Below are 24,218 nucleotides of genomic sequence, written 5' to 3'. Positions count from 1 at the left end.
AAATTACAGAATGAGGTTTTGTTCTAATCTATGGGCAATGGCAGATTCCAAGCCCGGGCCACTGCACGACATCCGGCGGGGCTGTTTGTATAGGTGCTGTTTGGCTCTGGGGTAAATTGGGTCTCTGGAGTTCAACATGGTAGCCCTGGCAGAGAAGTTAAGAGATTTGCTAAAGGTCATTTTGTGGTCTCAGGCTGCCAGTCTTATATGTTTGATGATAAAATCAAGAATTAAACATTTTTGGCCAGGTTTGAGAGATGGTGAAACCAATGTAAAGTAAAAAAAGGGTAAACTTTCAGTTTAGATTTTGAAATCAATTGACTCAGTCCAAACTGGGGAAAATCTGACTTGAGGGTGTTTAAATTTCAAAAGCCTCAGAGAGGAGTTTGTTAACCATAAGCACTGTTAGGCAATCCAAAGGCTACAGCTGCAAAATGGCCTAGTTGAATTCTGGGCTGAAGAAATAGAGAGAGAGCATCCCAAGCCCCTGTATTGGTCAGAACATAACAGATATTGTGTTCCATTCTAGGAGCCATATTTTAAAAATGGATACTAATACATTTTTGATCCCTGAGATCAAGTGCATGGTACCTAGTAGCAACTCAGTGAATATTCAGTTAGGCTGTTGCTGAACTAACTACACTATATGTAAAGCACCTGGCACATAGCAGGTCTCAGAAATGTTTGGTTTTCCTTCTCTTTTCACAAGGAGGGAAATCAGAATGATATAGGTCTCGGAAAACACTCTAACTAAATAAACTTCCCAGAAATTTAGAATTTTGCGGGGAGGGAGTATCTGGGTAGCTTAGTCAGTTAAATGTCTGACCTTTGGTTTTCATTCAGGTCATGCTCTCAGGGTCATGAGGTCGAGTCCTGTGTTGGGCTCCACATTCAGAGGTGAGTCTGCTTGAGATTCTCTCTCTCTCTCTCACTCTCTGGCCCTCCCCCAATTCTCTCTTTCTCTCTCTCTCTCTCTCTCAAATAAATAAATCTTAAAAAAGAAGAAATTTGGAATTTTTCTGAATCTGAGTCTACAAAAGCCTAGAGCCTGATTCTTGCTTTTGTTGTCATTCTCTACAGACATGTGGGTTTGATATTATTAAGACACTACTGGAATTATAGAAATGCCAACCAGCGATATTTCCCTCCCTCTCTCTCTCTCCCTGCCTTTCTCTTTTCCTCTTTCCTTTCCTTTTTTCCCCCCATTTACTGAAGGCACCAACAATGTCCTAGACTCTGGGAATTAAAAAATTAATCATTTATGATTTATTTGAAGGGACTTAATGTGAAAGGAAGTAGAGAGACACGAAAACAAATAAGTTATGGTATAATGTGTGGTAGCAATAGAAGCACGTAGAGGGCACAGATATAGCAATTCAATTCAATATATACTGACTTTGAGGACCTTCTGTGTACCAGGTACTGTGTTAAGCCTGGGAGATACAACTGAAAACAAGACAGACCCATCTTTAGTAATTACATGTGTGTAAGTATTCTAGAGAAGGAAGCATAAGCTACCATGAGAGTTAATCAGGAGAAGAGAAGGGGTTCCCTGAAGAAGTGATGTTTGAGTGGAGGCTGAATGAAGTATAGGAGTTGGCCAGGCATGAAGCGAAGGGAAGAACAGTCCAGGCAAATGTCACAGATGAGCTGAATGTTGTTGGATTTTCCTTGGAATATGATACCTTTCACAACAGGTAATGTTCTTTGGCAAAAGTCAAGTGTGATGGTCATTTCAAGTTGCTCTCATGTTTGCTGGAAAAAGAAGTAACCCAAGAAGCACACACAACTAGCAAACTTGGAAAGTCCTGTTTGTTTTGGCAGCATTGGCCTTACTTACAGGCAGAACACAAGGTCTTGCCTGTTGTTGTAAATGGAAGCATTTGGAGCAGACCCTCCACCTGAAAATGAAGACTCATTTTTTAGAGTAGCAATTTCTTTCAAGGGCCTCTTGTAAAATTTATCTATTCTAAGAAGATATGACTTACAACACATTAGTGAGAATGAGTGCAAGAGATTACTTTTTATTTTTTTATTTTTTTTAAGGATTTTTTTTAAGATTTATTTATTCATGAGAAACAGAGAGAGAGAGAAAGAGAGAGAGAGAGAGAGAGAGAGAGAGAGAGAGGCAGAGACACAGGCAGAGGGAGAAGCAGGCTCCATGCAGGGAGCCCGACATGGGACTCGATCCTGGGTCTCCAGGATCACGCCCTGGGCTGAAGGTAGATGCTCAACCTCTGAGCCACCCAGGCATCCCAAGAGATTACTTTTTAAAGAAAGAGGAAAGAGGATGGTGTGGGAAGAGTGAACAGAAAAGAAAGAAAATGGAGACATTTCAGGGTGTTGTGAGTCTGCAGAAACAGGAGGCCTTAGAATGAACAGCAAAGTTTCTAGACAGCAACCATCGAGAGTTGACTTTGGGAGTCTCTGGGTGAAAAGAAAAAATGGAAGACTTAAACAATTTCCATGAATTTTCTGACTATAAGAATAGTCTATGAGGAAATAAGGGTGAAAGATCTGCTTGCAAAACCCACTCAGTGAGACTTTTCTGGCCACCCCCACCTAAATGGGATTAATCACCTTTTCCGCTGTGCTCTTTAGCTTCTTTGTATATAGCTCTATATTAGCAGATATTGCATACTGTGTTATATATTTACATGGCATCTTAAGGGGCCCTGGCCCAGTTGGGGACATCAGAGGAAGTTTCCTGAGGGAGTGACTTTGTTTTGTTTTTTATATATTTTTCAATTGGAGTTCGATTTGCCAACATATAGCATAACACCCAGTGCTCATCCGAGGGAGTGACTTTGAATTGAGATTTGAAAGTTGAACAGGCATTAGCTAAGAAAGGAGGGGAAACCTGAAGGAGTAACCTAGGTAAAGGTGCTGGGTGAGGATGGAGATGACTTGAGAGATAGATAAAATCAATAGGACTTTATTATTTCATTCAACAAATGTCACACGGTAGGCATCCCTCAGGCTCTGGAGATGTGATGGTGAGAGAGATTCCAACATTCAAGGGGCTTACATCGTAGTGGAAGGAGACAGATAACAAACACGAAACAGATCATTTGTTGATGGTGTCAGAAGGGCGAGGGACAAGAATGCCTTCTGGCCTCTAGGTTGGGCAACCTGATGGATGCTGGCCCCAAATCCAAGGTAGGGAATGCTAAAAGACTTGTCTAGGAAGAGCATGGGTTCAGCTGGGACATGGTATTTGAAGTGCCTTTGAGATGAACAAGTGGATGTCAAGTATTTGGTTGTATATGTGGGTTTGAGTTTCATTGTTGTCTGGGCCTGGGACAGACATTTTGCGGTTAGTAATGTACGGATGGATATTAAAGCCACAGGAGCGGATAGAACAGCCCTTGTGACCAAACAGAGCCATGCATTGTACAACTCAAGGGAGAGCCAGTTACCTGGAGTGTGATGGGTGTCGCATCTTCTGGACTTGTGCAGAGTGCTGGCTATGGATATGGGAAAGATGGCACAGGGAAGGAAAATACAGTAGAAGGAAAGTGAGCTTTTATTTAGTAATGCCAACATGTAAAGGCCAGGCCGAGAGGAAAGAGCGATGAAGGGAGAATGAGGAGGAAGAGCAAAGAGCTAGGAGGAAAACCAGGGGAGTGATGCCAGGGCAACTAAAGGAAGAGAGGACTTCGAGGGAGAAGTGGTCACCAGGGTCAACTGCTGCCGAGGAATCTAGTAAGACAAGGTCTGGACACATGGTCATCTCATCTTGGTGCCTTGATGAAAGCTGCTTTGGTGGAGTAGTAAGCATGGAGTAATAAGGCTAACGGGAATGAGTTGAGGAGTGAGTGGGAGGTGAAGAAATGAAGACAACTGATGTGTCCTGTGATGTGACATTTGAAACGGTCCTCACCCAGCCATGCAGGATGAGCCCCAGGTTGGGTGGTTCAGCTCAGAGAGAGGTGGTAAGTGTAAGAACCCTATTTGGAGGTGTTGAGCTCAGTAGTGGTTAGGTTTCTGAGCAATAGGTTTTTTTCTTCCTCTTCCTCTACCATTTTATTGTCTGGAATATGACACTGATTAGAATGACAGTGTCTGAGGTGACGACAGGAGGGAGTTTTTGGAAAAGGGGCTGGAGTTCTCAGCACACACTGAGTTGATTCTACTGTTATATTTGAACAGGACTAATAAATTGGGAAAACATGGTACAGACCACACACAGGTTTTGGGAAGTCCTCCACTGATGTAAGGAGCATATCCCTCAAACTCTTTTGTTTAAATATACCCTGCTGTTCTCTCCCAGTCTATCCATTGCCCTTTAAGGGGTATCAATCTTCTGATCACTTGCCGCTTCTGACCTTTGTCAGGGCCTTCAATGGAAGCAACCTGTAAAACTAGTGTTCTACGGGTGAGCATTAGTTTGGCGGGGGAGAGTCTGGGAAGCTCAGTGGCTTTAGGACGCACCTGTTGGGAGCATTAGCTCCTCCTTTTGCTCTTGTTCTCAAAATCTCTGTGTATTTTTTCTGCTCTTCAGGAGTGTTGTCCAAGGACCTGCTCTCCGAATCTATAACATACAGCTGCCCTCCAGAATGCTCTTTAGAAAGGCCCTTAAGAGTTGGAATTCATGCAAGTTTAGAAAAGCGTCTTTCCAATCCATTTCCACAGTCATTTCCTAAGAAATTTAAAAATCTCTTATAGAAAAAAAATGACTTTGGGCAGCCTGGGTGGCCCAGCGGTTTAGCGCCACCTTCAACCCTGGGCCTGATCCTGGAGACCCGGGATCGAGTCCCACGTAGGGCGTGGAGCCTGCTCCTCCCTCTGCCTGTGTCTCTGCCTCTCTCTCTCCATGAGTCTCTCATGAATAAATAAAAAAAATCTTAAAAAAAAAGAAAAAAAGAAAAAAAGACTTTGCATTTCACGTAGGCTTGAGATAGCCTAGTGTCAAAATTCAGAGCATGAAGGAAATAGGCTCATCAGAGCACTTGCAAGCAGGGAGCCTGGCGTGATTAGCGCCTTCGTCTTGATACTTGTGTCTGTGTCCAACCTGACATGCTTTAACCTCGAGCAGCATAGCTTGCTCACTAAACATCACTCCCATTCACGTAAAACTTCCGTGCTCAGGAATTCACTACTAACTACATTGAAGCCATGTCAAAAGAGTGGACTCTTCTAATATAACTCTGAACATGCACAAAAAGTTGATAACCCGAAAAAATGGAGAATATATATAATGGTAATGTGAAACAAACAAACCAAAAATCCAAGTGAAGGAGGACATCATTCTGCTATTCAAAAGGAAAGTACGAGTCAACTGGATCTTAAATTTCACACACAGGTTCTCTGGAGGCAGCGCATCCCATCCAGCTAGCCCTCAGCGTGGAAATCCTCCAAATTTGCGTTTGGGGAAGGCAAGGGGCCGGGACTCCTTCTGACTCCTTGGGAGCAACTGGGAAGCTAAAGAGAGTGGGACAGGGCTCGTCTTGAGGAAGTCTATTGACAATGTGCCTACTAGAATAAAGGTTAACATATATTTATTTTTCAGTCTCTGAGTATTTCCATGTATTCTGGACTGCGTGTGTTTTCCTTTATTTTTGGAATGGAAGTCTCTCGAGAGTAAAGTGTTTTCCTTTCAAGGAAAGCACCCAAGTGACCGATGTGATGGGCTCTTACTCTTGTTCTCACTATTGCTCTGAGCACTTGCTCCCCCTGTATTCTCTCCTTGCATGGCCACATGTCACATGGCGTGGTCACACGGCAGGCGCTGTGGGCATTTCCAGGCGGGAAGGGTTAGTCTGGTGGGCCAGTGACACTCCAGCGCTCAGTCGGCTGAACCCAGAACGCGACAATCACAAGATGCTGCTGCTGTGCCACTTTGGGGACGACATGGCCATGGTGCCTCTGAACAATGCCACGGCCATTTGAAATCTCTCAAGCGCTGGTATTGTCATCAAGGAATTTCTCCGACTTGTATGTCTGGAGCTACCACGAACTGTCAACTGTGAGTGGTGTCACGGGCCTACGTTGTTGGGTTGTTGGGAGGTTAAGGAAGCAAAGAGGGAAGGCCCATTCAATATTTTTAAAAGCTCTTTTTATAAAAGTGATTATAAAAGCCATACTGGCTTATTGCAGCAACTTGGAAAAGACCCATTTAATATTAAGAGAAAAATGTTTCTTTTATGGACACTGTGTTTTTTATGGTTTTCGTGTATTTTGGGGGACTTGATTTCATGTCAGTGTAGAACAAAGCATCTCACACCACTGCCCTCTGTGCTTTGCACCTCTGTTCCAGTTTTCTTTCCTTTCACAATGTGATAAACAAAACCACATGTTACTTGTGTGGTCAAGTCAAAGGAAAGAATATCTCACCAAAATAAAAGAATTACAAGTGAAATATAATAAACCCAGTCTTATTATGGTTTTTCTTTTCTAAGTTTTTCCTAGCAGGCCCGAAGTAGCCAATGTGAGCCAATGGTCATATCTCTAGCCATCTGTTCTCTTTGTGGGCTGCCCCCAAAGCTGGCACTTTCTCCACTGGAGAAAATTTATCCCAAACAACAGGATTTTTGATTTTCCAAGTTCCTTTTCAACTTCAGCTCGGCTTTATTGATGTTGAATATATTTATTCATTGTGTTTGCACTGGTGTTAAAACTGTCTGTGTGAATAGACTTGACCAGGTTATGAGTTTACATTATTCCTTCTCCACAACTTTTCAACAGCAATTTTCTTTTCCTAAATCCAGTTTATATAATGTTAGGTGTACCCAACAATTTTACCTCTCTTAAGACATGGTTAAATTTCTCCTGTCTTACAGAAACACACACACACACACACACACACACACACACACACACACACACCACCACCACCACCTTAGAAGAACTCTTTGGCTAATGCCTTTCCTATTTCTTTCTTAGAATAGGAGAGAATAAAGGTCACTAGTATAAGAATACTTCCAGTATTTAAACCTGTCCCCATTCCTGAGCGGGATCCTGCTTTTTTGGGCCTGGTGGAAGGAAGGTGAACCATCTCCCAAGGGGCATCTGGGGGGCAATGTCTGGAAGAGCATTTGGGGAGAAGGATTTGGGAGCAATTCTAGTTTGTGAAGGAAATAGAGGGAGAAGGAAGGACGTGTTAAGAAGTGTCAATGGGATCTAATGTCCTTCATGGTGTTTGCATTATTTTGAAATCATTTTTGGTTACATGAATTGGGATTCAGCCAGAAGGACGGTGGTCTATAAGTCTCAGAGATATATATATCACCTCTGCCCTGGGTGTTTATTTTGCCCACATTGCATGGGGTAAATGCATGCTATGGTGCTGTGGGAGTGTGTTGGGTGCAGGGCTCGCGTAGGTCATGCCTTCACCTTTGGTTCTCTAGTCTGTGTTTACCACCCACAGATCCCTCGAGCCTCACTCTGGAGTGTCCCCACTCTGGAATTCCATGGTGTTGTGCTAGTGCCATGGGAATAATACCGAGGCACACCCCCCAACCCTCCCAGCTATGTGCTGCAAATAACTTGAGCACTGTGCGCACGGAGGGAAGCCGTCTCCCCACTGTGTGTTCATGTGGCCTGAGTGGCCCAGCGCAAATGCAGCTTCTCCGCTTGAGGGGCTGGAACCAAGCTCTTGAAATGCTCTGATTAAAGAATCTAAGTAGGCATGATATTTTTTTTTTTCTAATTTGGATTTCATAGTTAAGTCCCAAACTGCGACCCAGGGTGGCTCCCAAAGAGAGGGCGCCCTGGTCATTCCTGTTCACCCTTCGCCATCACCATCGAGATTCTAGGGATCTGGTGATGCTGTTTGGGTTGGCAGTCTTCCACCTTCATGTGCTTGCCAGTTCCTCCTCTCTCCCTCTCCCGCGTCCATTTGGTCCAGCGTTCTTGATTAGCTGCTTAGAAGAGGAAATTGTAAGATTTCCATGGTGGCTTACAATATCTAGGTGATTAACATATATAGCACATAAATATACGTATACACCCTCCCGCATATTTTTTGGTGTATGGATTATGGAGGTGTCTCATATGTATTTATGTATATTCATATATATGTTGATATATTTGTATTTTGTATATCAAGGTGTTCCAATATATATTTTTTTCTTATAAATTAACTTTGTTTTCCACTTTCTTCTTTTTTTTTTTTTTTGGTTGCACTTCCTGAGAAACTTCTTGAATTTTAACTTCTAGCCCTTTAAATGAGCTTTTCATTTCTACTCTCACATTTTTATTTTCTAAAACTTTCTGTTGTACTTTGAAAACATTAAAAATCAGATTTTTTTTTTTTGTATTTATAAGTGCAGTATTTTCCCTTAACTCTTTGAGGCCATTACTGATAGATTTTCTTGAAGTTTCCTTTACCTGCATAGTCTGCTTCTTCTAGGGTGTTTTTTCTTTTTGTTTCTTTTGTTTCTGTCTTTCATGATAGAAGTTCTCCAATAGCTGGTATCCTTAATTGCCTGCTCATAGGCAGAAATGGAGTATCAGGAGCAGGTTGGAAACCCTTTTGTGTGTGTGTGTGTGTGTGTGTGTGTGTGTGTGTATGTGGGTGTGGTGTACTGGAGGGTGATCTGACTGCGCTGTTTGTGGGGGGATTTCTGAAGTTAATAATTAGAAATAATTTTTCTCTTGAGCTGGTTGGGGAAGGCTCTTCCAAACCCCTGTCAGGGGGTGTAAGCCTGACTGTTCGCCTGATGGGAGCTGAGTGAGAGAACAGCCTGGGAGTCTCAACATCTTCCTGTTTTTACTTCATCTTCCTGTTTTCAGTGTGGTACACACACCCTCAATGGCGCTGTTGTCTCCCAACCCAGAGACCTGTTTCTAGAGAATAAGCCTTTGTTAGTGAAGGGGAGGGTGGAGAGCTAAAGATTTTTGAAGAAATCTGTTTTAGCCTGTCCTCTTTCCTTATTTCTAGAGGTGCCCAAGCCTTTTGGAGGTTCTGAGGGATCAATTGGGGTTGCTCCTGGCTTTCCCTAAAGGCCAGAGTAGGATTCAGCTTTTTTTGTTTTGTGATGTCAATTTCCCTTTTTTTCATCAGCTTCTAGCTCCCAAAATATTTTTGCTGTTATCAACTCTCCCATCTTCACATTTATCCTTATGGGCTTATACCTTTAGGAAAATCTTTTTACTGTTATTTCACTGGGGTTTTGGGATGGAGCAGAATCTTGAGTATGAGTCTTGTCCATCATTTTTAACAGAAATCCTTTTATAGAGATTTTGTCTTTCTTCTCTCTTCTTTCTTTTCTTTTCTTTTCTTTTCTTTTCTTTTCTTTTCTTTTCTTTTCTTTTCTCTTTTTCTTTCTTTCTTTCTTTCTTTCTTTCTTTCTTTCTTTCTTTCTTTCTTTCTTTCTTTCTTCTTTCTTTCTTTCTCTTTCTTTTTTTTTCTTTTTCATAGACTGACACCATGCTGTGCCCTCTAAGACTGGGGCATTGATGTTGGGCCAAGCTCATGCAAATGTTTTCACCTCAGGGTGAATTATTTTCAACTAGTTTCTCACTCCAGTCTCTCAAGCCAATGCTTTCTAGTTGAGTTGCTCCACTTATTTTTCAGACATGACCCCAGAAGTCTGAATTCTAGCCATAGGCACAGCTTAGGCTCAAGCTGGAACCCTTTTTCCTTATCAAAGACTTCTCTCTTGCTGGAGGACTCAGAGTTGGGCTATTCAAATTGGTCATGGTGTTACACTGTTGGTTTGTTAATAGAAGTACATTTTTCTTTGTGGGGCATTAAAATCCTCGGTATGGGGCACTATACAGATATTATGTATTCTGGGACTCACTAGTAGGAACCTGGTCAGAGACAATCTGATTTTCTAGAATGTTTGTTTCAGAAGATACCTTGTTATGACAGGGGTATCATGCTAAATGATAAGTTATATACCGCAGCTATAAATTCAATTATTTTCTGATTTGTATTTCCAAAGAAACAAACATGTTGACGTGAACTTTTTTTTTGCCTTAGATAACTGGTATATAATACAGTATTAAGAAAATAAATAATATAAGATCTAGAGAGATCTATCTAAAAACTAAGATGCCAGTACTTATTGTCTACAGAAATCTTGTCCCTTTGTATGACATCAAGTTGCCAAAAAGATATTCATCTTAATGTTTTCACATGTACATCAAAAGAATATGAATGCTTCCAAGATGTTATTCTGTTTCGTTGAATTTCACAGCTTTGCATCCCAAGTCAGGAAGCTGTAGTGGAGCTGTGCTGATACACCAGTGCTGAATGCCAGGACACCCATATGCAGACACATATGCTGGACCAGGAGCCAGTGCTCTAGCACTCGGAGGTATCCCATCCCAGATATTTCAGAGCTGAGGTGGCCCATGCATGCCTTCCCTAAAGTTTTCCTCTGGCTATGATTTGAGACAAATCATTTTACAGTCTCAGGTTATAAGAGGATAGTTTGTGAAGTTGAGACTTGACACTTGATACGTTTCCAAAGCCAACAGCTGCAGTCTTTATTATCAGAGGAGTAAACCATGGGCTGTAGTCATTGTAGAGGGCCAGTTTTTTGGTCTGTCTGACATCTCTGTGGGTGCCATTCCTTCCCAGTTTTCAGGCCTTGAATTCTGATGGGATGCACTGCAACCTCTGTACCCAGAGGTGGGCATATGATCCAGGCTTGGGCCATCAAAATACTCCATCAACTGGACTGCTGTGATGGCTCCAGAGTGGACACCTGACTCCACCTACCTGTCTGAGCCTGTGCTGGGGCTCTTGCTAGAACTATCAGGGATGAGGTGTTTCTTTGGTGGTTCATGGGCTATAAGGACAAGTCTAAGTCTAAAGCTGCCAGTGGCCCTGTTTGCTGCTTTCGGAGAGAAACAGTCTGAGAAAGGAGTCAACATAGAGGAAGCAGGGCTAAGAGATAGAGGGCAAGAGGCAGATTCCTGATGATATTACCTATACCTCAGTGATGGTTAAAACTAGGAATGCCCCTGCCTTTTCTAATTATGGGATTCTAATATGTACTCCTTTAAAAAGTGCTGGTTTAATTGGATTTTTATAACTATAATCGAAAGAGTCTTGACTAATATGGTTATATTGGTCTCTACCAACTATAATTTTTCTGCCAATCTGTTTACATTGGTCAGATCTCGGATGGTAATCAAGTCGAATTATTCAACTGGGCTATCTGTATTGAGGCATTTAACTTGATATTTGCTGAATCTCTGCTTTGTACTGTGTGGATAACTATGAACCAGCAATAATGAACTGATATCCTAGCTGCACATGATTCACTTTGACAAACTGTCTACCTCTCAGGGCTACAGTCCTCACCTGTAAAATGATGATGGAATTCATAGAGACCCTGCGGGAAGTACTTTACACGAGTCATTTATACAAGTCCCGATTATAGTTAACTGTAGTAACAAAAGGGATTTTACTTTCATTATAAGATGGCTGTTGACCTCTCAACTGATCAGGATATAGTGAGAATTTTCTCAAGCTTTAATGTGAAAATGATTTACCTAAATAGATTCTTCAGCATAAAATCTGAGAAAATCTGTTTTATTCTTTTGTGTGCTCAGGTTACAAATATGACTTATGTATGAAATGTTGATAGCTAGAATTCTAGGGTTTTGGCATGACAGTTCTTATTTAAAGAAAGCAGTTTTTAAAATAATGCCAACAAGAAATGGTATAATAAAACACATTGCTATTAAAATAAGTAAAAGAAAAAATAATTTTAAAAAAGAATAAAAAAATGGAAAAATAAGAAAAACCACATTGTTAATGAAAATATTAGGTCTCCCAAGAGCATGGACAGCAACAAACCAAATGTATTTCAAATATTAATTGCCTTGCCAGCTTCTCTTTCTGTATAATGTATACTAGAACTTTTCCTTGTCTACTTTAAGGTGGTCCTCTGTCCTATTCTTTTTTAGAAGTAGCTTTATTGAGATATAATTTACATACCATAAAATTTGCCCAGATATATATACAATTCAATGACTTCTACCCATTATTACACAGAAAATAAACTGTACTCAGTTTCTTTCCATCACTGCACTTATCAAAATTTGTAATTACCTATTTACTTGTTTATTTATTGTTTATGCAACAGGATCCCAATTTTGTGAGAAAAAATAATGTGTGTATTGGAAAGACAAAGACCAGAAGAAATATAGGCTTATGATAAATTTTATTTTCTTCTTTGAATTTTTTTGGTGTGTGTTTTCTAGAGTTTCTACAATGAGTTTGGGTCCTTTTTTTTTTTATCAGAAAATAGAGGTCTCTTTAAAAATAGCCCTCAGTGCGACCATATAGGTGAATCTTTGCAATGTAACGGTTAGCTAAAAAGGAGTTCCAAAAGAGAGCAAACAACATGATGTAATTATTATGGTATCAGAACAACCAAAATAAAAATATGATTTTTGTGAACAAGTATAAATGCAATAAAACTACCCCCCCAAGAAAATGAAAATGAAAACAAAAAAACTGCCACCTGAAAGTTGAACATGGGTTCAACATTCAATTAGAATGACAATTATTTCAGATGGGTGAGGCCAGTGGGATGGGACAGGAGAGTCATATAGTTAGAGAGAAGATGTTGTTAAAAACCTAAATTTGGGGTCACCCGGGTGGCTCAGTCGGTGCCCTTGGCTCAGGTCATAATCCCAGGACTCTGGGATCGAGTCCTGCATTGGGCTTCCTGTTCAGTGGGTGGGTCTGTTTCTCCCTCTCCCTCTGTCCTTCCCCTGGCTTGCATGCACTCTTTCTCTCTCTCTCTCTCTCAAATAAATAAATAAAATCTCTATAAAAAAGAGAATCTAATTTTTGTTTGTTTTGTGGCCCTTACAATATTATTAGCATAAAGACAGAAAGGGTGTGTGGGGGGTACCTGGGAGGAGGAAGAGAAAGGGAAGGGATGGCTGGCTGGATAGATAGATGATAGGTAGTCGGAGACCGTATCTCCTTATTCAAGCACCTGTCTTTTTTCTTTTTTTTTAATTTTGTTTTTATTTATTCATGAGAGAGAGAGAGAGAGAGAGAGAGGCAGAGACACACAGGCAGAGGGAGAAGCAGTCTCCATGCAGGGAGCCTGACACGGGACTCAATTCTGGGACTCCAAGATCACACCCTGGGCCAAAGGCAGGTGCTAAACCCCTGAGCCACCCAGGGATTCCCTCAAGCACCTGTCTTGCATATTACAGCACTTTGCAAGTAAATCCTGTCACTAGGAAGTGCTGGGGTCGCCAGGGCCAGAGTCGCAGGCCCAGCACCAGCAACCCAATCTCTGTGTCCTCCTTCCTCTGCGAGGAGCCAGAACAGGAGTCCGGGTGGGAGCAGGCAGGGCTGACAGTCAGCTGGGACACAGCTGTGTGGCAGGCCAGCCCATGTCTGTGCTGTTGATTGGGTGCCTGTTCTGATTGGATGGGCCCCTGTCCTGGCTGTTCAGTATTTTCAGCATTTCCTTCTGTGGGGGCAAAGCTACCCAAGCTCATTCACCGACAGGCCCATCGACCACACTGACGTGCGGCAGCATGACCACAATCAACTTGTACTTGAGCTGATGATTACAAAGAGGGGGAGAAAAAGAGATAATTGCAAGGTTCAAAGAGACAGTACCTTTTTGTGTGGTCAATTAGAACTGTATGTGGAGTGAAGAATTCGAAGCCAGAAAGAGGCTCCACATCTCATGGTGCTCCCGATGTCTGCTCGGCTCTGTTTTCATAGTATTTCCTGACGTGAGATGTGTCATCACCTCTCGTCTCGGCTACTCATTTTAGACACATACTGTAGATGAGAAAGATTTCCGAAGAGAGGAAGTAGACAGATGACAAAAGGCTCTTTAATAAGCCTTTCCAAATATAGATTCAGGCATCTGGCGTGGTCCTCAGAGAGCTCCCCACTCCACGCGCCTCACTACACAGGCAGGACAGAGGCCCTGTGGGGCTCGGAGCTCTGCTGGTAGTGGCAGGTCACCCCCAGGACCTGGTCTCCACCTCCCATCCCGGCGGGCCTTCCACTGTGCCACACCGTGTAGAGCATTTGCATGTGAAGAAATCTTCCCAGTTAGTATTTATCTCATGAGTTTTACGCTGCCTGACCTCAAAAAAGAATCTCAAATAGCTTATAACGTCATGATACCCTAAAATGCAGAAGAAAAAGATAAAGAGGTTGGAAACCACGTAGAATTGGTCTCTGTGTTGGAGCCTGAGTCTCTGGAACATATGGGTATCCTAGCATCCGAGGAAAGTGAAGGCCTGGGAGTATCTTCATATATGTGCAAAAAGTGGTGAGAGCGTGCAGACACCCAGACATGGTAAAGGGCCACTTGACCCAATACAACTGAAAAGTTGTCTGAAAGTCAAAACAAATCCTGTTCTGTATTGGAAACGTGTCCTGGGTCTGCAGACTGGAAAGAAGTCTTGTTTAGCTTCTGGAGCCTGAGTGCTGTGGCTTCTGACAGGGCGCTCCTTGCTGTGCGGGGGGCCGCTTGGAAGGTGGAACCAAGCCCCCCCCACCATAGGCCGGGGCTGGTGGAACCGTCTCTACACCTTCCTTCGCCGCCATTTAAACTCACGGGCGAACCTGGAAGAGGACAGGAAGGGAGGAAGCTCGTAGCTGGAACTCACTGGATAAAACCACGTCACGTGCTGCCAAGAGGCGGGCCTGTAACGTTGGTTGTGAAGAGTCTCATCGAAGCGCCGCCCACTGTGGGACTGGCCTTTACGGTGTTTTCTCTCCTCTCGGGAGCCAGGCTCGCAGGAAGACGGTAGGCCGCACCAGGCTGGCTTTGTCCTCAGGTGGCCCTGGTGTCTTCTGCTCTGCATCCAGGGGTCACCGTGCCTCTTCCCTGGTGAGTAACCTTAAACCATTCCAGTAAACGTCCTTGACCTGCTGTGTTGGTAGCCGGCATTAGCTTCTTGTTGAATTTTCTAGGATCATGGTTGCACCCTAACAGTGATCTTAGGGCGTTTCGTTAGGTGATATGGGCATTTCAGGCAGTTTCAGGGTAAGAGAGAGGCACGTTGTGGGTAGGGGACTTTCAAGCCACACCAAGTAGTTGCTTGGCTTCCACTTTGCAGAAGAGTGTTCTCGGTGCACGCTGCTGCAGAGCGGCCCTTGTTAATCAGAACACAGGAGTTGCCTCTACTCCCCATCTGTGTTCTTTGATGACCGAAATCAGAGCTAATAAAATCTGTTTGGACACTTTCAGAGACCTCCAAGGTTTGGATGGTGCCAGGGTGTCAATGATTTCAGAGGCTGGAGCTGAGCGGGGGTCGGGAGGTAGCCGTGGCGCGGTATCATTATCTGGGTTAACACCAGGTGGGTTAAGTCCCCCCACCTGTTGCTCACAGCCGCCCAGACTCTGGGGAAGAGTCACATCTTGGATGGTTTGGTCTCCGGGCAGCCCCCACGTCCTGCCCGGTGGTTCTTGCAGAGTGTCTGAGGTGTGCTCCCTTAAGAGGCCCCGGACTTGCAGAAATTGTGTTTGCAGCCAGAGAATTTATAATTTGCTACATATGGCCAGTCTTTTTTAGCAGCTTTCCTTCTTTCTTTTGCATTTTCCCACACCCACTCCCACTTACTGTTGGCTGCCCTCCCAGTACCTTCTCCCCACCAGGGACTTATATTAATAGGCAGATTTCTGTAGGCAGAGAGAGAGAGAGAGACAGAGAGCGAGAGCCCCCAATGGCATTATTTGCCTCTTGTTCTCTTTTAATTATTATTATTTTTTACATTACTGATCCTTTACCCTTGGAGGTTAGACATTAAATAGAAGTCAAGGACATGGTCATTGGGCCAGGAAAGGAATCAGGGACCCCTGGCTGCTGGGGAGAGGAGAGGAGACAAGACAAGGCAGCGCGGGACAGGAGAGGGTTGCCTCCTGCAGAGGCGGGAAGGCCGGGGCCGGGGTGACAGGCCGCGTGGCAGGGACGGAGTCCCACGGAGCGTGCGTGGCATGCCAGCTCAGCCAGCGGCCGCCCGCCTGGTCACGGGCCTGGCATCCGACCCCCCTAGGCTTCACTTCTCTTTACCTTCTCTGTCGAATGAAACGGAAAGCTTATTCTGATAATCAAACGAGATGATGGATATGAAAGTACTTAGTGGTGCATAAAAGGCACTTTGTAAATATTATTTTCTTTTTTCCTTTCACTTTGAGGGAATGAGGGGAGAAAAAAACCCCAAAGACATGAAAATCTCCATGTTCTATTAATAACAACTCCCATTTTTTCTTTTCCATAATATTTTCATAATGCTTCAAACCATGTGGGTAATTGTTTCAACATTTAATTTTTCCACTGAATTATTTAATTACATTTATGACAGGCACATATTTATTTTGAGTATGTCAGTGGAACCATTCATTTATTCTAATGGATTTACAACATGGCCAGAATTTTTTTTTTTTTTTTTCACCATTCACTTTGCGGTGATAGAAAGCGGTGCGGCCTGCCATCGATTGATCTTGCGTCAATCATATTTTAATCAAAATGAATTCTGGAGGGATCCCTGGGTGGCGCAGCGGTTTGGCGCCTGCCTTTGGCCCAGGGCGCGATCCTGGAGACCCGGGATCGAATCCCACATCGGGCTCCCGGTGCGTGGAGCCTGTTCCTCCCTCTGCCTGTGTCTCTGCCGCGCGCTCTCTCTCTCTCTCTGTGACTATCATAAATAAATAAAAAATTAAAAAAAACAAAACAAAACAAAAAAAAAATGAATTCTGGAAAAGTCTAGATAAGGATTCCCCCTAGAGGAAAGGTGTAAGGAGATCTTCTCCAAAAACTGTACCTAGGCCTGATAGCGCATCATCAGGATGATAGGACTCCCCCCTTCCTCCAGCGCTAGTGCTCGGGAAGCTTGCTCAGTTTACCCCTGGTGGGGGGCAGAGAAGTAGGGAGGGGAGGGCTTTCTCGAAAGGAAAGGGTCATTCTGCCCACGTGGAGACTGGTGCAGTCGTTTGGCTGCTTCCCCAAGCGTTGGCAGCCTGGCATCTGCGAAGCTGTCCGCCCCGGCGCCTCTGGCCTTCGGGGAGCTCTGGGCCCGGCAGCAGTGCTCCCGCCTGGCCGCTCCCGGCCTCTCCTGACGGTGCCTCCGGCTGGCCGCCCCGACGGGAGGCTGACTACCCGACTCCCCAGGTCGTCCTCTCGGGTTTTAAACACTCAGAATGACAGGACATAAAACACCTGCCTTTCTTCACTTTTATTTTCCTATCCGCTCAGGGCTCGGGAGTCTAGGTTGACCTCTCAGCTGTAACGGGGTTGAAAGGAGCAGCGAAAGCCTCCTAACAGTTCTTTTTGCAATCTTTCCTTTTTTTTTTTTTAAATTTTTTTTTTTTCATTTATTTATGATAGTCACACAGAGAGAGAGAGAGGCAGAGACATAGGCAGAGGGAGAAGCAGGCTCCATGCACCGGGAGCCTGACGTGGGATTCGATCCCGGGTCTCCAGGATCACGCCCTGGGCCAAAGGCAGGCGCTAAACCGCTGCGCCACCCAGGGATCCCCAATCTTTCCTTTTTAATTGTATTTATTTATTGGAGAGGGAGAGGGAAAGCATGAGTGGGGCCGGGGTGGGAGTGGGCAGAGGGCAGAGGGAGAAGCAGACTCCCTGTTGAACGGGGAGCCCAATACAGAACTCGATCCCAGGACCCTGAGATCATAACCTGAGCCAAAGGCAGATGCTTAACTGACTGAGTCACCCAGGTGACTCCTTATTAAATTTAATAATTTAAATTTATTTAATTTAAATATTAATATTAATATTTAAATTATATATTTTATCATAAAATTATAATATTTAAATAATATAATATATAATATTATAAAAATTATATTTAAAATTAATAATGAATATTAATTATTATTATTTAATAAGGCCCCTCCTTTTTAAATTAAAAAATTTTTCATTTATTTATCGATGGGGAGGGGCAGCAACTGGGGTGTGAGATTTGGTCATGAGCAACAGCTGCGAAAGGAGATGCTAAGCACGGGTAGTTGCAGGTGAAAAATACTTTCACACTTAGTGTCTTCCACCTAATGGTTTAAAGGTGGAAAAAAAATTTTCCAACTGCTGAAAGATATTACAAAATAAGGACAGGCTGATAGATCTTGTATTAAAAAAAAATCTCATTCTGGGAAAAGCTTTACCCTTCTCATTCTTAGTCACAGTTAAGACATGGCAAGTAATTTTTTTATTTTTTTATTTTATTTTTTATGTATTTTTTATTTTTTTCAAGTAACTTTTTTAATTAGTGTGTCCAGTGGAACAAATTTCTCCATGAAAAATTTACAAAAGCTCCAGAATAAACATCTGGAGAGCTGTATGGGCCTTCACTTGAGCTAATAAGGATGCAGTGCAGATGACCATGTTCACAGCTTAGAAATGGACTGTTTGCGTTAGCATGAGGTGGGCTGACCTTAAAAGTGTAATAGCCACCATTTATCTCCCTTTCTGCTGACTTTACTTCAGAAGACTTCCATGCTTGAAATTTGAGGAGGTCATTTCAATGGCATTCCCTTTTTTTTTTTTTGATAGTCATTAATGCTTTGTCACAAATACATGATTTCAAATGGCTTGTCACATTCTTTATATGTCTTATGCACAAGATGTTTCTTTTATGGGAGTATTAACGAAAATCAAGGGTAAATGTGATGCTATTTATAGAAATTTGCTTTTTTCCTCAATGACTTTTTGAGTCCTACTTCTACATGTTTTATTCACTCTCAAGTTGGGTAAGACAATGAGGAAAGAAAAAGTGGCTTCTGAGTTCTTGAAGACCAAACGTGTCACCTTGTGGAAGGGCGTTCTTCCCATTTAAGTTAGGAAGGACTTTGTCAGCAAAGGCCCAGGACACCTTCGTCTGCCCTCCGGGACCTTTCTGAGGCTCTGTTGGGAGGCTGCATCTGGAAGTAGGCCTGAGGACACTCAGTCAGCCACTCACTGGGTCTTGGTCAGACACCTGGCTTCCCTAAGCCTCCAGGGCCAACTCCTAGAGTATCAATGGTGACACCAATGAGGAGACCGCACCTAAATTGCAAAGTGGCCTTCTCAGGTCATGCATCTACTAATCTGAGAGCTTAGGGAAAGAACAACATAAGAAGCAAGCGTGCGGGCAGTTTTCATCAGGCCAAAGCTTCCAGATGTCTTCCCAGTTAGCCCGAGCTATCAAAGTGGTTAGGACTGCTAAAACAATTTACATGGGAGTTTTTTTGAAGAGCAAAAATTCAAAACAATGCCGAAGGCAGCCCAGTGAGCCTAGTGGTTCTCTCAATGAATTGTAAAACATTGTAAGCTGTCAGTGCAGACGTGTAAAACAAAGTGCTGCTTTTTTTTTTTTTTAATTATATTTGGCTCTTAAAAAGCATGATTTTCCTGGGGGAGGGTTGGGAGAGAGGGTTAAAATGTTGTTTTACTTTGTTTCAGTGGGAGAGTAGAGAAGAACTGTTGACCAAGATGCCTAAGGATGGAAGCAAAGGATGGAAGCAAAGCACAGGTAAGGACAGTAAAGGTGCAATTGCCTTGATGGAACGGGACACTCAGAAGAATGACGGCTTGGCCCGGTGGAGGGAACATACATATATTTTATTTTATTTATTTATTTTTTTCATATATTTTAATCTTTGTATGACTTTCATCTATATATAGGCTATTTCCAAAAGCGATTTGAGGTGGTTTGTTTTTATCCAGGACAGCTTGGATTAGGGTAAGACATGGATGCCCAAGAAGGGTCACAGTCTGATGCTGTTCTCTTCTGCCCTGAGACTAGATGTTGGGCTACGTGATGACTTCAGGCCTGAGGTGGTGACAGGAGTCAGGATGAGGAGGAGATGGTACCAGCTGCTGGTGCTAATGTACTCACTTGTCCCATAGAGTTGGGGTGTGTGTGTGTGTGTGTTAAGCATAAGATGGGGTGGCTGATGGTAACTGTCTCCGTACGTTCTCCTGGGGCTTTCGATGGCCATTGCTGAGAGTGGCTCACCTTTGTTCTTCCTCCCTGTGGAACATCCCTACCTCCTGTTTATCACTGTCTTGCCTGGTTAAAATGTGGGCTCCACTGAATGGGATTGGTCTTTTTTTTTTTTTTTCTTTTTTAAAGTCTAATCTGTTTTCAAATTTTTTTTTAAATTTTTATTTATTTTATGATAGTCAGAGAGAGAGAGAGAGAGAGAGAGAGAGAGGCAGAGACACAGGCAGAGGGAGAAGCAGGCTCCATGCACCGAGAGCCCGATGTGGGATTCAATCCCGGGGCTCCAGGATCACGCCCTGGGCCAAAGGCAGGCGCCAAACCGCTGCGCCACCCAGGGATCCCAATGGGATTGGTCTTAATGTTCATCTGCGTAAGATTTTACCTGTATTTGCCTCTATGTGTGTGTGTTTGGAGGCACACGCACACACGTTTGCATTTGTATCTAGTAGTTTGCTCTGTGTTCTACGCTTCTCGGAGAAGTTGCTGACCCTTTCCTAGCTTAAACTTAGCAGGGAGATAAAATGGGCCCTTGCCCTCTGTGGGTTTAGACAAGGTATGGGACCAAACAGATGTTGTTTTCTCTCCTAGAACTTGCCAGCAACCTTCTCTCATTAGGAAGTGGTGTAAAGTCAGGAGACCTTTTCTTTCCTTACATTGCCAATAAAGGGAGACAAAACGAATCTACTAACACTAATTTATCTACTCTGTTGCATTCAATAGAGATCGTTGAAGATCTTATACCATAATCCAAAGGAATAATTCTTATCATGGAAAAGTTAGGCTAAGTGGAGAGGCTTTCGGAATGCTTCACATCACCTATAGTGGTGATCACCTGCTGGCTCCAAGAAGCTGGTATGACTTTTTGGAGAAAATGGTTGTCATGTTGTATTTACGTTGTCTGTGAGACATTCAGATGAGAATGTGAGGGGATAACTAAAAGTGCAGTTTTGGAACTTAGGAGCTAGGAGAGGGCCAGAGGTGGGAAATTTGGGAGTCATTGCTCTGTGGGTAGCACTAGAAGTTGTAGACATGAAGAATCACAGAAGTGGGACGGCCTGCACTAATGTGTGGCTACCCTCTTAGTGACCTAGTGATCGATCTTGCTAGACTGATAACACATATACAAGAACCGATTGCACGATACTGCAAGTTTAAGGAACAAATTATTTTAAGATTTGTGTGGAATCAGAAAAGACCCTGAATAGCCAGGGGAATTTTAAAAAAGAAAACCATATCTGGGGGCATCACAATGCCAGATTTCAGGTTGTACTACAAAGCTGTGGTCATCAAGACAGGGTGGTACTGGCACAAAAACAGACACACAGATCAATGGAACAGAATAGAGAACCCAGAAGTGGACCCTCAACTTTATGGTCAACTAATATTCGATAAAAGAGGAAAGACTATCCATTGGAAGAAAGACAGTCCCTTCAATAGATGGTGCTGGGAAAACTGGACATCCACATGCAGAAGAATGAAACTAGACCACTCTCTTGCACCAGACACAAAGATAAACTCAAAATGGATGAAAGATCTAAATGTGAGACAAGATTCCATCAAAATCCTAGAGGAGAACACAGGCAACACCCTTTTTGACCTTGGCCACAGCAACTTCTTGCAAGATACATCCACGAAGGCAAGAGAAACAAAAGCAAAAATGAACTATTGGGACTTCATCAAGGTAAGAAGCTTTTGCACAGCAAAGGATACAGTCAACAAAACTAAAAGACAACCTACAGAATGGAGAAGATATTTGCAAATGACGTATCAGATAAAGGGCTAGTTTCCAAGATCTATAAAGAACTTATTCAACTCAACACCAAAGAAACAAACAATCCAATCATGAAATGGGCAAAAGACATGAACAGAAATCTCACAGAGGAAGACCTAGACATGGCCAACAAGCACATGAGAAAATGCTCTGCATCACTTGCCATCAGGGAAATACAAATCAAAACCACAATGAGATCCCACCTCACACCAGTGAGAATGGAGAAAACTAACAAGGCAGGAAACCACAAATGTTGGAGAGGATGCGGAGAAAAGGGAACCCCCCTGCACTGCTGGTGGGAATGTGACCTGGTGCAGCCACTCTGGAAAACTGTGTGGAGGTTCCTCAAAGGGTTAAAAATAGACCTGCCCTACGACCTAGCAATTGCACTGCTGGGGATTTACCCCAAAGATTCAGATGCAGTGAAACGCCGGGACACCTGCACCCCGATATTTATAGCAGCAATGGCCACAATAGCCAAACTGTGGAAGGAGCCTCGGTGTCCATCGAAAGATGAATGGATAAAGAAGATGTGGTCTATGTATACAATGGAATATTCCTCAGCCATTAGAAACGACAAATACCCACCATTTGCTTCGACGTGGATGGAACTGGAGGGGATTATGCTGAGTGAAGTGAGTCAATCGGAGAAGGACAAACATTGTATGTTCTCATTCATTTGGGGAATATAAATAATAGTGAAAGGGAATATTAGGGAAGGGAGAAGAAATGTGTGGGAAATATCAGAAAGGGAGACAGAACACAAAGACTCCTAACTCTGGGAAACGAACTAAGGGTGGTGGAAGGGGAGGAGGGCGGGAGGTGGGGGTGAATGGGTGACGGGCACTGAGGGGGGCACTTGACAGGATGAGCACTGGGTGTTACTCTGTATGTTGGCAAATTGAAGACCAATAAAAAAAAAGGGCCAAATTTAGTGGGAAGTTAGGCAATCTGCTTAATTGTTGTTGAAAATGAATTTATCAGACTCTTTTAAAAAGTATTTTATTTATTTATTCATGAGAGACACACAGAGAGAGGCAGAGACCCAGGCCGAGGGAGAAGCAGGCTCCCTGCGGGGAGCCCGATGTGGGACTCGATCTCAGGACCTGGGGTCACGCCCTGAGCCCAAGGCAGACGCTCAACCGCGGAGCCACCCGGGTGCCCAGACTGTCTCTTTTGTCCAAAGATGGAGGTTAATAGAACGCAGCCTACCAAGGATTTACTAACTGTAAAGACCTCTGTTCCATGCCAACAGAGAAAAACCACAGATAAATTAGATCGGTTCTTACTTCCAAGAAGCGAGGGAGGCAGATGTGTCAGCGCCTGACTGTAATGTGAGGGTGAATGGAATAGGGGCTTTGATGGTTGAACGCTGTGGTGGGAACTTAATTTTAAAGTGGAGTTTGAGGCAAATCTCACAGCAGAAGGGGAAGGGTGAGTGGGATTCCACTAGGTAAAGAAGTGAGGGAGAGACCCTCGGAGAGATGATGTGCGTCGTGGCCAGCGAGAGGCACCATAGGCTGAAGCGGGCTACACCTGCCGGCCACCTTGTTAGCGTCTACACCTCAGGGCCTCCACGAGAGGACGAGGGGACGAGGGCCTCTTCCTAACCAGCAGTGAACTGCGCCCTCCCACTAGAACTTCCCAGTGACATTTCCAAGCAAGGAAAACGGGTACTTCACAGCTCCTCATACGCGGGAAAGGGAACGCGGGCCGAACAGTGCGCCTCCCACGGCTTTCCTACTGAAATACGGCTGGGGTCGCTTTCAGAGCACCCAGGGAATTTTAGCAAGATACAGTCTATTTAAAAGATAAAAAACATCGGGACGCCTGGGTGGCTCAGTGGTTGAGCGTCCGCCTTCGGCCCAGGGTGTGGGTCCCGGGATCGAGTCCTGCATTGGGCTCCCCGCTGGGAGCCTGCTTCTCCCTCTGCCTGTCTCTGGGTTTCTTTCATGAATGAATGAATGAATGAATGAACGAACAAATAAATAATCGATCTTTTAAAAAAAGAAAAGATAAAAAACATTGCTTTCAGTAGCTCAAAAAGAATAAAACAATAACAGACCAAAGCCTACTAATTTGGTGGGAATTTATTCTGGTGGAGATAGTGCCTGGAGTCCATACCCATTTGGTTTCCTCTTTTCTTTCTTTTTTCTTCTCTTCTTTTTTCTTTTCTTTTTTTCTTTTTTCTTTTTTTCTTTTCTTCTCTTCTCTTTCTTTTCTTTTCTTTTCTTTTCTTTTCTTTTCTTTCTTTCTTCCTTCCTTCCTTCCTTCCTTCCTTCCTTCCTTCCTTCCTTCCTTCCTTCCTTCCCTTCTTACATTTTTATTAGATTTATTTATTTATTTGAGACAGATAGAGTGCAAGTGGGGGAAAGGGGCAGAGGGAGAGGGAGAGAGAAACTCAAGGAGACTCCATACTGAGCACTGACCCTGACTCAAGGCTCAATCCCAGGACCTTGAGATCAGACCTGAGCTGAAACCAAGAGTCAGATCCTTCACTGACTGCACCACCTAGGTGCCCCATTTGGTTTTTAAAAGGAGAAAAAG

At 43.5% G+C, this 24,218-nt stretch overlaps 2 long non-coding RNA genes across 3 annotated transcripts in view; both read left to right on the top strand.

Moving 5' to 3' along the window:
- LOC111091794 overlaps positions 1–5,504 on the top strand; it is a 46,831-nt gene extending 41,327 nt beyond the window's left edge. For both annotated transcript variants that reach the window (XR_005376128.1, XR_005376127.1), the window contains exons 7-8: positions 844–897; positions 5,306–5,504. This is a non-coding gene — a long non-coding RNA (uncharacterized LOC111091794). The remainder of the gene's footprint in view (positions 1–843; positions 898–5,305) is intronic.
- An 8,781-nt stretch (positions 5,505–14,285) lies between these two features.
- Positions 14,286–24,218, top strand: part of LOC119865118 — a 72,843-nt gene continuing 62,910 nt past the window's right edge. Inside the window, exons 1-2 of the long non-coding RNA XR_005375969.1 lie at positions 14,286–14,789; positions 19,357–19,426. This is a non-coding gene — a long non-coding RNA (uncharacterized LOC119865118). The remainder of the gene's footprint in view (positions 14,790–19,356; positions 19,427–24,218) is intronic.

Source organism: Canis lupus, chromosome 22 (genome assembly GCF_011100685.1).
Source record: "Canis lupus familiaris isolate Mischka breed German Shepherd chromosome 22, alternate assembly UU_Cfam_GSD_1.0, whole genome shotgun sequence".
In the NCBI taxonomy this organism is placed as follows: Eukaryota; Metazoa; Chordata; class Mammalia; order Carnivora; family Canidae; genus Canis; species Canis lupus.
This window is presented reverse-complemented; position numbering and strand designations above follow the sequence as displayed.